The sequence below is a fragment of the Siniperca chuatsi genome, linkage group LG4 (assembly GCF_020085105.1).
Source record: "Siniperca chuatsi isolate FFG_IHB_CAS linkage group LG4, ASM2008510v1, whole genome shotgun sequence".
Classification (NCBI taxonomy): domain Eukaryota; kingdom Metazoa; phylum Chordata; class Actinopteri; order Centrarchiformes; family Sinipercidae; genus Siniperca; species Siniperca chuatsi.
Window position 1 is genome coordinate 11,901,088 of NC_058045.1, and position 12,337 is coordinate 11,913,424.

The following is a 12,337-nucleotide window of genomic DNA, read 5'->3' on the forward strand; positions in this document are numbered from 1 at the left end:
GAGGTGGTTTGGGGGGGGGGCATTTAGAGAGCTGGGGGGTCCCCCGACTGAGCTTTATCACACAGGCCTTCTCATGAGTGCTGGATCTTTTAATCAAAGACATTATTTCACAGCAAAACCAGCCTCGCAGCCAACATGACTGGGAGTGTCTAATTAACACAAAAGAAAAACACTGTGCTCAAAACAGCGACCTCCGTCACTGCATCTGAGAAAGCCTTACACTCCCCTATAATGCTGTTTTTCACAGTCTGATTAATTTATCTGCTCTGGCTATTTTAGCATGTGGAGTATAACTCAGAGCTTTCTGTGCGGACAACAAATATTGCAATGAAGGCTTAGTTTATTGTTAATCAGTCATGAGCTCATTTAAATACAAAAAAGAACTATTATGTACACTGTAGGACTTGAGAAATTGTGCAGCCAACTCTCACTTCTCAGGTCTATTTGAAAAGTACAGCAAGGGCTGTTGGAGAAAACCAGAGAATGTTTGTTATGCAGAATCAGCCCTCTGGGATTAAGTCTGCATTGTTCAAAGCTCAAATAAAGTAAGTGTACCTATTGAGGCCAAAAGACATCCACACTGAATCAGAATAGCCTGATATACAACCGTTTAGAGGTCAAGCTGAGCTTTGTCTGCTATGATTTATGATCCACTTGCTCACCTACAGCTGTAGGGGAGAATACATGTCATATAACATTGCTTTGTTAGAAAAACACAGTTTGATACCATTTTGATAGATGGATTTGAAGTTACCCGGGCTTTCTGACATGAACTGAGTGTGTTTTAGACAGAGGTGTTTAATCTTCATCCTGACTGGTAGGCTCCTCACGTCCCCTGAGCTCCTTGTTTTCCTGTATTGATTAAAATCTGCCCTATCCACCTTCCTGGTGTAAGAACTCCTTCAAAGAAGGCTCAGTGGGATTATTCACTGAGAAAAACTTACCCCAGTCTTTGTTCTACTGGTTGCTCTACCTTGTTCAATGAGGCAAGTCTGTGGGCCAATATTGGTACAGAAAAAATGTGGTTATGAACAGGCGGTTTGTAGTGAGCCCCTTTGTGACTGGTATATTTTCATACTGTATATCAGGTAATTTGTCATAAATGCTACATCACAAAGCTTACTTGGAGGATCTAAACTGCAAAGAGAGAGAGCCAAAAGTGACCTTCGTACGACATGGACAGCTTCCCTGTTATTTCAGTTTGACCCTTGAAGCTGCGGTCTGCACAGAGCAAATGCGGGGATTGAAACAAGGGATTAGTCTGGAAATGAGCCCTGCCCTATCTTTAAATACGGACTGGCTGAGGACTGGGTAGCTTACCTCTTATCTTTTTCTCATTGTTGCCAGAGCTGAGGAAATAATTTGAACACACACATTCACAGGCCCGTGTCTGTGGGTATGTTCTACAAAGGTATGATGGCAACAACCACTTAATTCGTGATTAGGGCTTTATTCAAAGGCGTGTTTATTCTCCCAGGAATTCATTAGATCCAGAAGCTGCTTCATTTTTTTTCCCTTTCCTGCGACTCATTCCCCCAGTGAGGTGATTTAATGCTAGTCTCTAGGTGATAAAAAACTGAAGAGCATGACCACAAATACACTGAATACATTAGCTCTTTTTTCCTACCAAACACAAGGAAGGTTATTCTATCATGCAAATTACCCAGTACACCAACACATTTCTCTTGCGTCTCATTCCACAGACATCAAATTATTTTAGGTTTAGTGCCAGGTGACTTACCTGTAGTGTTTTAATGTTGCTATTGTGCTGTTGTTGTGGCAGCTAAAACTATTTGAAAAACATTCTGTGCCATGAACTTTTCAGTGAGGATTAATGCAATATACAGGAGAGAAAGTAAACACTTCTTAGGTGATACAACTTCCCAGTTGCAGTTAAAAATAAATTCACTTCAACAAATATTTATTTTAACTTGCTTACTGTACGTTTTATCTTTTGACTTGACAAATGTTGAAGTTGTCTTCAAATACACAGATGCAACTTTTAATTGTGATATGTATCATTTCAATATGTATTATTTCTCTCAAAAAGACAATTTTGTTTGGTGATACTCATATATAAAAAATAAAAACTACAGTTGGTTTTAGATTGAGATAATGTGATTCCAATCTTGAAGCCTTAAACAATTGGCAATCATTGAGGAATTTGTTCTTCTTTTATTGGTGTAGAAAAAACCATGAGATTTTTTGTGTAATGTTCCCAGACTGAGTTTCAAAATATTTTTATTTTTTTTACTTTTTAACAACAAGAAACTGTATTAACAGCAACAGCTACTTATCCACTTTTGAATCCCTCTTAACCATCTTAGCAATGCCTTTGTTTAATACTAATATACTGACATAGTGTAATGTATTGGGCCTTAACAGAGCCCCAGAACCTGTTTATGGAGCTTAGACAAAATGTAATGTTAAGGTAGCTTAACCAGAGCTTGAATTGCAACAAAAAAGGGGCAAGGACTCTGAACCAGCAGCTCCATGGCATGCAGCTTTTATCTTTGATAACATATGTCCTGGTATGACTAGTGTACATCCCATGCGAAATCTATTTCAGTATGAAAATACACATACATCCAAGAGGAGCAAATGGGAAAGTAATTATTTCTCAAATAATGAAATACAGTCAATTTCTAAGGTGTAATTGCAATGAGACAGACTTCCATAAAAGGCAAGGCCAGAATGTTTGGGACCATGTTTGAGACTTGTGACCATGAAGCTGCTAAATTCAATGAAGAACATTCATCAGTTGATGAAATTTAAACTTTTTCCTCTTTCATCCTTTTGGTGTGCATCATTACAAACTATAAGCTGTTATATAGACAAGCAATTTTGAAATCCACAGAACTTCATTCTAAATTCCAGTCAAGATCAAAAAGTCACCAGATGTGCCGTGTTGAATTAAAGGCAAATGTATATAAAATGAGCATATAATATAATATAAGCATCACATAGAGTAAATAGTTTCACTGAAGTGTTTGAACACACACAGATACAGAATATATTCTGTGATATTGACAGACTTTTTTCTTTCTTTAAACATATATGGCTTGGGTGACTGGGGTTATGGGGAAAGTTGAGGGTAATGTTGATAACATCAGCAATCAAATCAGAGGCAGATGTTATGCAAGTTTTTTTTTTGTTATTTTGAAGAAAAAGAACGATTTTTATAAATATTGATTTTTTGAAAAGTAATGGTAAAATATACTTACTTTGCACCTGTACAGTATTAGAGCCTGCCTATGTTAGGGGATGATGTGTGCTGTGAAGGCTATGTTTCCAGACGGCTTTGAGCTGAGCTGCAGTGCACCATCTGTAGCGGCCAAGGGGACAACTGTTGCTCATTAAATTAGCCAGTTCCATCATCCTGATGCATCAGAGGAAAACCTGGGATCTCTGTGACCTTTCTCTCCCCCACAACCAAGCCCTTTCCTTCACTAATATAGATGCAAACTCAAGTAGGTCAAACACCAGGTATAAATCTTCCTTGGCAAGCCGCTGCGGCGTTTGCCAGGTATGCGCTGCAGGCTGGCGTGACGGACTGTGAGTGGAGGTGTGGCTCAAGCATGAAGTGGGCACGCTGTTGCTGCTGCCAGCGGGCTGGGACCAGCTTGCCGCTGGCCGAAGGGTTTGCTTCCTACATGGGGACCAGTTGGCTGCTACAATGTGTTTCTGAAAACAGATATTTGTCATCAGAATCCGGCTGACGGTGCATTTATGTGAACAGTTTGGAATGAAGTGTTTCTGTAAAGGCTCCAGTGAGCACAAATTCAAAAGTTTCAGGAAACTAAAACTCCTAAAATAATATGTATTATATGCTTTTTTTCACCTATGCAGTATTAGCAGGAGTAAGGTCAAGGTTATGACTCTGTTTCTTTTTATAGATGGCCCTTGATATGAGAAGCTGAATAACTGGCATGGCCATAAAGCTTTTTTACTAGTTAGACAGTCTATTTAACACTACAGCAATCGATTCTGACCTTTGAAGTTTTACTGCAGACAGAGAGGTCCTGCCCTCACTTTGTGATAATATAACAATGAGAAGTCCATAAAATAATTGTAATGCTGCAGGAAAGAATTTAAATGCTCAGAAGAGGTGAATCTCCTGTGTGATTTAAAATCCTACAGAGCACACTAAAGAATAGGGAGTGAGGATACCCATTTATCACAGTAAAAGCTTTCTAAAATGTGCATTGGCTTTTTTTAGGGGTCTTTTCAACAACCTGTACCTGCTGATTTAGCCAGCCAGCCAGCTGATGATTTTAGACAAAATACTTTGTTTGATAGCATCAGCTAATTAAAATTTTAAATGGTAAAATGGTAAATAGTATAGTGCGGAAGGTGTTGTGTACTGCATCCAGTGTAAATGATGGCATGACCATTTGAGTTACTATTTATCTGAAAGAGTAGGACACAATAATAGACTGTGACATTAGCCGTAAATTATATTTAATAATATGAATTTCTGTTCCAATGTTCGCATTGTTGTCAGATTACTATTCAGACTAATTGACTTGTTCAACCACAACACCACACATGATCATAAAATGACAAATGAAAAGGACTGGACAATTATAGACAATTGAAAGGGACAGAAATCGTTTTTCTTTAGAGAGCATTTCAAAAGAAAACTGCCTTTCTGTCAATTTTCTTGTTGTCTTGTGTCACTCAAAACCTGCATTAGTGATGCCTCAAAGTGGTCTGTGCACACTGGCCTTTCTTGCACACACACCATCTATGTAGTCTTAAATTTCCAAACCTCTGTGGGAAAACTCACACCTGAGGCAAATTCATTCTCTCCTCTCCTCTATTTCACTTACATAAGGGGCACAACGGGGTCCTCAGTGGTATATGGTAATGCTTGTTGAAAAAGTAGTGAGCCATCTTCACTTCAAACTTGCAGGCTTTCCTCAGTAACTAAGGACATTGCGTCTTAGTTGTAAATTCTCATATTTTTAAGCTACTAATATGAAAATGCATTTATGTATATTTTACTTACAGTAGAAAAATCCAGGTTTCGTGGTCCATTGTGTGGTTTTAAGAAAATTTCAGTTAGTATAGGTTTTAATAAAAGGACAAAACCAAAACTGGTATACAGTATTTGGGCTTCAAGCTCAGTTAAGCAAATTTTTCATATATACATTAAATCAAATGACGCAGAGTAAAATGAAAATGGTACTGGGTAACAGATGCACAGAACTGTGGTGCTGCACAGGAAGTGATACTAAAGAACTAAAAAGACATTGTTACTCATGTTTTGCATGTCTTTCTTGATCCACTAAGATCTGCAAGCACCAGACAGAACAAGCTTGTTTATTGTCTAACGTCACGTCAAGTGCAACAGGCTGCAGGTGGGTCATGGAAGGAATATGTTGACATTACTACATGTAAATGGTCACCCATTAAAGATTAGTTTAGGCAAAATAAATAAAGCTTGCTGGTAATACTGCATGTCTTGGAGCTGCTGTTCTGCAATTCCTTTAGGTACTAGAAACCAGTACATTTCATACTTGTTTCATGACAACCTGCAACTAAGCAGTCTTGGTGGATCAGGCTTTTATAGCTTTGTTTTTGTAGTAATTTTTTTTTGAATATTCAATTATATAAGGAATACTTTAATTGTCCTCATTTATTTCTCATTTGTGCAATTCTTATGATAGAAAATACACAAGGGTTGGTTGGTTTATTGTAATTTATTTACTGGAAAAGTTATACATATTAAATAATAATAATAATAATAATAATAATAATAATAATAATGATTACACAAGTGGAATCAATACAATTCTAAACTCTACAAAGAACACTCAATAAGCAATTTGCCTCTAAAACAAATAAACTAAAAATGAGCTAACTAAAAACTTCAACTTCTCACAACGGTAGCTCCAAAGTTTAGTGTGTAGAGTGTTATTCCCTCTAGTGGCTTACAGTGTGCACAACACTTTATTAGGAAAGGGAAAGGAAACCTCAAAACTCCAAAGTTTGATTCGATTGAACAAAATGATTATGTTGCACAGTTTAAAGCAAACAAGCTCAGACAAGCAGAGGATACACTACCTGCACAGTGCTAAATGATGGCTGCTGCACAAAAAAAAAAAGACTGATAATTTTTTTAGGTGTTGGTGGACAAAACCAGAATTAAAGAGTGTCAGACTGACACTCAATATTCCGGCCACTGTAGTTTAATCTTCGACTATATTTTTGATTTCTTGAGCAGAGATTACAGAAAGACATCACTGTGCATGCTCAGGTTATTCAATTACGTGTATGTGTTAACACTGCCTTGCTAGTTTGACCAGCAGGAATAAACTTCACAGTATGTTCACTGTAATGAGGGAATATACCAACCAAATGCAATTGTATGGCTTTTTTTAATGATATGGCGTTTTGTTTTTGTTTTTTATCCACAGTAGCAGTAGCAGGAGAAACTCTAAACTTTAACTTAAGAATTGTTTCATAAAAAGCCTCATTTAACAATCAAATGGATAAAAAATGGTGCAAAGAGGGACTTCCTGGTGGTCTAGGGGTTAAGGCTCCAACCATAAACTGCAATGTCCCCATGAACTGCTCAAAAAAAAAGTACAAAGAAAATAATATTTAAAGTACTTCTGTTTAATCTATGATGAGAGAGGAATCTCTGTCATGTAGGATCACCAGGGGATGAGACTGACTGGCCAGAATCTGATATTTCAAAAAAGGCAAAAATCAGTAAAAATGTATTCGCAACCCAAATACTTATGCACACTAAAAAAACCTAATCAGATACATAAGCCCAATAAACAAATATATCTTCCCTTTACGTTTCTGAACTACCTTCAAAATGGAACACCGACACAAATAAAACATGTCTAGAGGAGTATACCCTGAGTTTCAGAGGTTGAGGAGAGTTAGCAGAGGTTGCTGTGCTTAGCCAGTATAAAAAAATGGAGGCCTCTATTGAGTTTGTAGGCCTGCAGCTCCAGGCAACGGTGATAAATCCACCTGTGAGAGAGCTTGTATCAGACAGGCCCAGGCCACTGGCAGATAAATCGACTGGCCCGTGCCCTGACTGGGAGACGCACCCCTGTGGGCTTCCCTGCCGCTGAGAGTTATATTTCCAGCTCTGTCCCTCATAGGTTGGAGCAGCGCTTCAGGAAACGACCAAGCTAAATGAAACACTAATGCACCAAGTTTCCCATCAGAAATTTCCATAATTCATTTCCACACATTTCCTTGAGAGCACACTGTGGGATTTGAGGGAGGGGCTGGGAATCTAAATGTACCAGCTGTGTGAAAAGAGGTGTCTGATCAACAGCTCAGTGGTTGGGGCCTTATGTTGAATGCCAGCCACCTGACCTTACAGGTGTATTCCCTACCTTTCTAACAAGGAGTGTTTGTTTTTTTTCATCAGAGTGCAGGCAGTTAGTATAGTCAAAATGTGATCTGCCTCCTCCCCCAATCTCTTTGGATTTAGAGTTTATACAGTTGAGAAAATCTATTATTTTATGTTGCACATTTCAAAGAAATCCCCTCTCTCAGCTATTTCATTTTCATCAATAAATAAGCCAGATTCTGCTCTTTCATTCAGCGCTTGAATCTATGTTGAACGATTTGAAGAGCTTAAAACTGCTTCAGCAGTTCTCTTTGTGTTCCTGGTTAAATGTTCCCCTCCAGTTTATTTTTGTTGCTGTTAAACTACTTACTAAAACCAATTGTTCTCTGGAAAAATAATTCTTTCTTGGATTGCAGAGCAATGAAGATATTACTTTTGATGTTGTTCTCTCAGACCAAAGGCTGTTTGTGTCTGTTGGTATATTGAACCAAAGCCTGAGATGTCCAATATGACACTCTGCTCAAAAAGTTCAGAAAATATTTCATAAAAGGCTATTTCAAGCTTAGGATCTTTTCGAACTGTAGCTGTCCCTAACGCTTTGTTCCTGGATTATTTCTTTTTCGTCCAGCATCCAGTCAGAAATAATGTTAAATAATGGTGAAAGTGAATTACCCTTTTTAGACTTCCAAACAGAATGCAAATTGAAAATAACTAATAATTTGTTCTATAACAATAATATTTAAGAAGGGTGCAAAATTTTCCAAGAATAATGGAGCAGTAATGAGGCTTTGCAAGCATTGTTGGATGGAGGACAAATGGTTTGTACCAACAGTGTTTAGAACACAGAAATAGTCTGAACACCAGGTGCTGTAGAACAATATTCCCTGCAGTGTGATGAATTGGTTGACTAAAGAGGGTATTCATCCAAAAGCACCATAGTCTGCAATATGTGATTGCTAAACCTGACAAAGTCTAAGAGAAATGGCATGTTCTTACAACTTGCGATAAATCAACCATATTCTGAAAGATTATGACACATCTATTTCACATTGTCAAGAACAAACAAAATAATATTTTCTATATAAAATGCTAACAATCTTCATGACTGTCATCATAAATGTTCAGTATCAAAACCAAACATTAGAAAAAGTAATGGGTGCAGTTGTGGATAATGGGATGTCACTAAAATACCTCGTTTCTTTTCACAACATTGTGCCAAAGCCACAGACAGACAGACAGAAGACTTTGGTGGTAAAATTAAGATAAGTTTACTCTTGTGTTCCATTGTCTGGAAAACAATCCTAATAGTCTTTTTTCCTGGGTTGGTAAAGATTGAGAAAAAAAGAAAAACAATCCTCCAGGGGAGCTTTTGCCCGAGGTAAGACACAGGTGGATGGAGCCCAGAGCAGGGTCACAGTAAAGATTTATACTATGTACAAAGTAAAGAACAGAAGAAAAATGGCTGTTCATGTAGCGTCTCAGTGAAGCGAGTGAAACAGCTGTTCACGGAGTGAGGAAGTGGTCAGGTAAGACAGGCCTGGAAATAATAATCACAGGCCCATCTGCTGACCTGGGACTGCATGGCCCCCGGGCTCCCAGCACAGGCCCTCCGTATGGAGCACAGCACAGCCCTCGCCCCAGGAAACCTGGCCACGCCGCACTAGGCTGCTGACACTGCCACATGCTCTCTTTCTGTGGCCGGGCTAGCCTGCAAGCCTGTGTTCTCTGTCTATATGATACACTCACGTTAAGGTGCCACTGCAGATACTATCTATAACCAACTGACTGCTATTAAATGTAGTGCACTCGAGGATCCTATTTATACTGTACAGTATGTGTACCTCAGGGAGGATGCTTAAACTTAAAGGAACAAAAGATCCCAAACAAACCTCTGTTATGGGTGATGATAAATTGTTGTTTTACCATAAGTTCCATTTAAAGAAATGAGTTCATTAGATGTGAGGACAAAGTTTTAGGGCAAAATGACCAACAACAGGGGACCAAGGGCCAGTCTCGTTCCAACTGCCAAACTAGTTAATTCTGATCATTAATTTAGTGACTAATAGCAGTGTAAGATGGCATTTTAATGTTACGTTGGATTAAAACACATTTATCATATTAGAGAGCATATCAGCGATTTCCTGGCTGTGCATCCTTGATGGTTTCTCCAGGAACAAATCAATATTGCGCTGTAATTGAGCGATGAGGAGGGTGAGAAGTGTGAACAGCCTAATCATAATTAAAGAGCAGGCTGCCGAACATGGGTGTGAGGGTGAACTAAGGCTCTGTAAGATAAACAGTGTGAGCAAGAGACGCTGCAGCACAAGGAAAGCTTTGTTACAACTTTCCTGTGTTGTCTGAACTTAGATCCGAGACAAAATTAAAAAGATCCAGGCTACAATCACCCACCTTGGATATTCTGAAAAAACTGTTCTGAAGTCAAGAGCAAGTCATGGAATCAAAAGGGTAAAGGCATTCTTGTTATTCTGTAGAACTACACAAACAATATTAAGACTAATTATAATTAGTCCCCATATTCACTTAACAGTTGGAAATGTGATGCAGATAAACTTCAAAACCATTTAAAGGAAGCAGATGCTTCCTCAAAATCCACCTGCTCACACTTAAAGCAAATGCATATAAACAAGCTCCCACTTAATCACTCTCTCTGCCTTTCTGTCTCTCTCACACAAACACATCACACACACGTATTCTTTGCTCTATGACATGCCGTCAAAGCACGCAACACAAAAGCACCTTTAATGTATTGGAAGAAAAGTGGTAAACAGATTTGCATCACTACCCCACATTATCTGCTGACACTCTGAAATGATTTGTTTTATGCACACTTGGCCTTGAAGTTTGCAAGCAGGTTGTCAGTGATGATAGAATTGAGGTAAATGGTGTAGACTGAGAAAACAACAACTTTGCTGAGGTCCCCACTTTGAGTTGGAAGGCGAACTGCTTAACGCAAAAGGCAATTTTAATTGTATCGATTCAGCCATACAAATGTAGAATTCTCTTCAAAAGTGTGCAAGTCAGCACAGTTTCTGTCTCCTAATGCAGCCAAAAGGAGCTAGTTTATTTTGTAAAGCCCCTCAACCCAAGTAGACAGCACACAATCATAGGATGGAGTTTTAGTTTCGCATGATCCAACACAATGCTCAAAAGTTATTTGACAGAAAAAAAGTGCAGATTGTTCAAAGCCCTGTTTAAATATGATCAGCGTTGCAAAATGCAAACAGCAAGATAAATATGATTTTTTGCACTTGCAATTTTATGTCATTTGTCAGGTGGGGAATAGCAAAGTGGCCTTTGTTGCTCTTTTAATAGCTGAAAAACATTTATTTGTTATGGAACAAATGAAGAAGCTTCAAAGATGTGCTATCAGAAAATAAACCTTGCCAGAAAAAAATGACAAAGGCTGGACAAATAACCTACAATTATGACTTCTAGGTAACAACTCTTTGTGTATTACAGAAAAAAGGATTTCTAGTTTTCAGTTGTAAATTATTACATCCAACAGCTGTTTGAGATTGAATCACATGGCAATAATCTATGCCTTCTTTCTATTCCATATCATGTGTCAGATGGTTCTTCGACATGTGAATAGTTTATTGTTCAGATACAATCATGACAAATTAATGCCCTGGGCTATGTGGCTGCCTCGTAATTGATATAAAAACAAGCAATCAACAAACACTCAAAAGGAGTCACAGAGTAATCACATATAAACGTCTCTTACATTTAGGTTGTAGACTTTGATAACATAAAAGAAATTGACCGTTTTACCCTTTTCTGATTGTTTTTATTTTTTTTTTTTTAATTTAGCTTCTGATGAATAATTACTTAAAGGTGCTATTGATTACATTGATAACATCCAGCCACTAGATGACGCACTCCCCCTCCATTCTATTCCAGCGGTTGCCAGTTCGTTGTACAAACTGCATGGTCGAGTGGAGTGGGACTCAGACTCAGTCATATCAAGTGATGAATCTTTCATGATAGAGTAATGAATTAATTTTGCGACATATAGCTATACATCAGCTATAGATTTAGGTTACTTTGTGCAGTGGTGTTTCATGTAACGTTATCTATGGTAATCTTAGGATATGGCTAGCTAGCTTTAAGTAACCCCCTTTTCCCCCATAATTTAATAATTACAGGGGCCCTATATTGCAACACTTACCATTAAATGACATTTCAATCATCCTTACACTATAAGACATTAGGTAAATATTTACATTTTAATCCAATCAAAGAGTACAGTTGTGTATATTGTAGGGAAGCTATTAAAACTCACAGTGCTCAACATTAAACAGACAGCTACAGTAAAAGTTCATTCATAATCATATTTTTTTTTAGGAAAAGTGATTCCGCACATTTCTAAAAGCTATGTGGATGTATTTTTTTTTTTTATATTATAAAAATGTTATCAATATAACCTTATGATAATTACATCAGTCAAAAGTACCAGCAAGCTACTGAGAGTGAGACTAGAAACTTAATTTAAAAATTCAATAATGGCAATAGTAGACAAATGACTAATGAAGTTATGAGAATTTAGCAGTTTAACAACGTTGCTTGCACAAATGCAAATGAACCCAGTTACAGTAAAATGTAGTTATTTATTAATGATCATATTAAACTGTGAAAATTAACCACTGTTAATGCTAACTGCATCGGAGTTTCAAAATTCATGAACAAATCAGTTATTTCACTAAGAAACAGTAGTTAACAGCGACATTTTGATTTCACAAGGCATTTGTCTTATTATTTATTAAAATCTATTTATTTAACAGCTACCAGTAAGAGCTGTGGAAAGGGCATTTCCAGGGTAAGTGTTACTGTTACACAGGGATGCACTTTCATACTGTACTATACAGCTTAATTTCACTTGGAATGGATATTTATACAATTATGGTGCATTATTACATATGGACATTTATGATATGAGGTCATATCTGTGCAACACTCTGTTGGGATTGTTTTGACTTTTTTTGTATGTGTTTG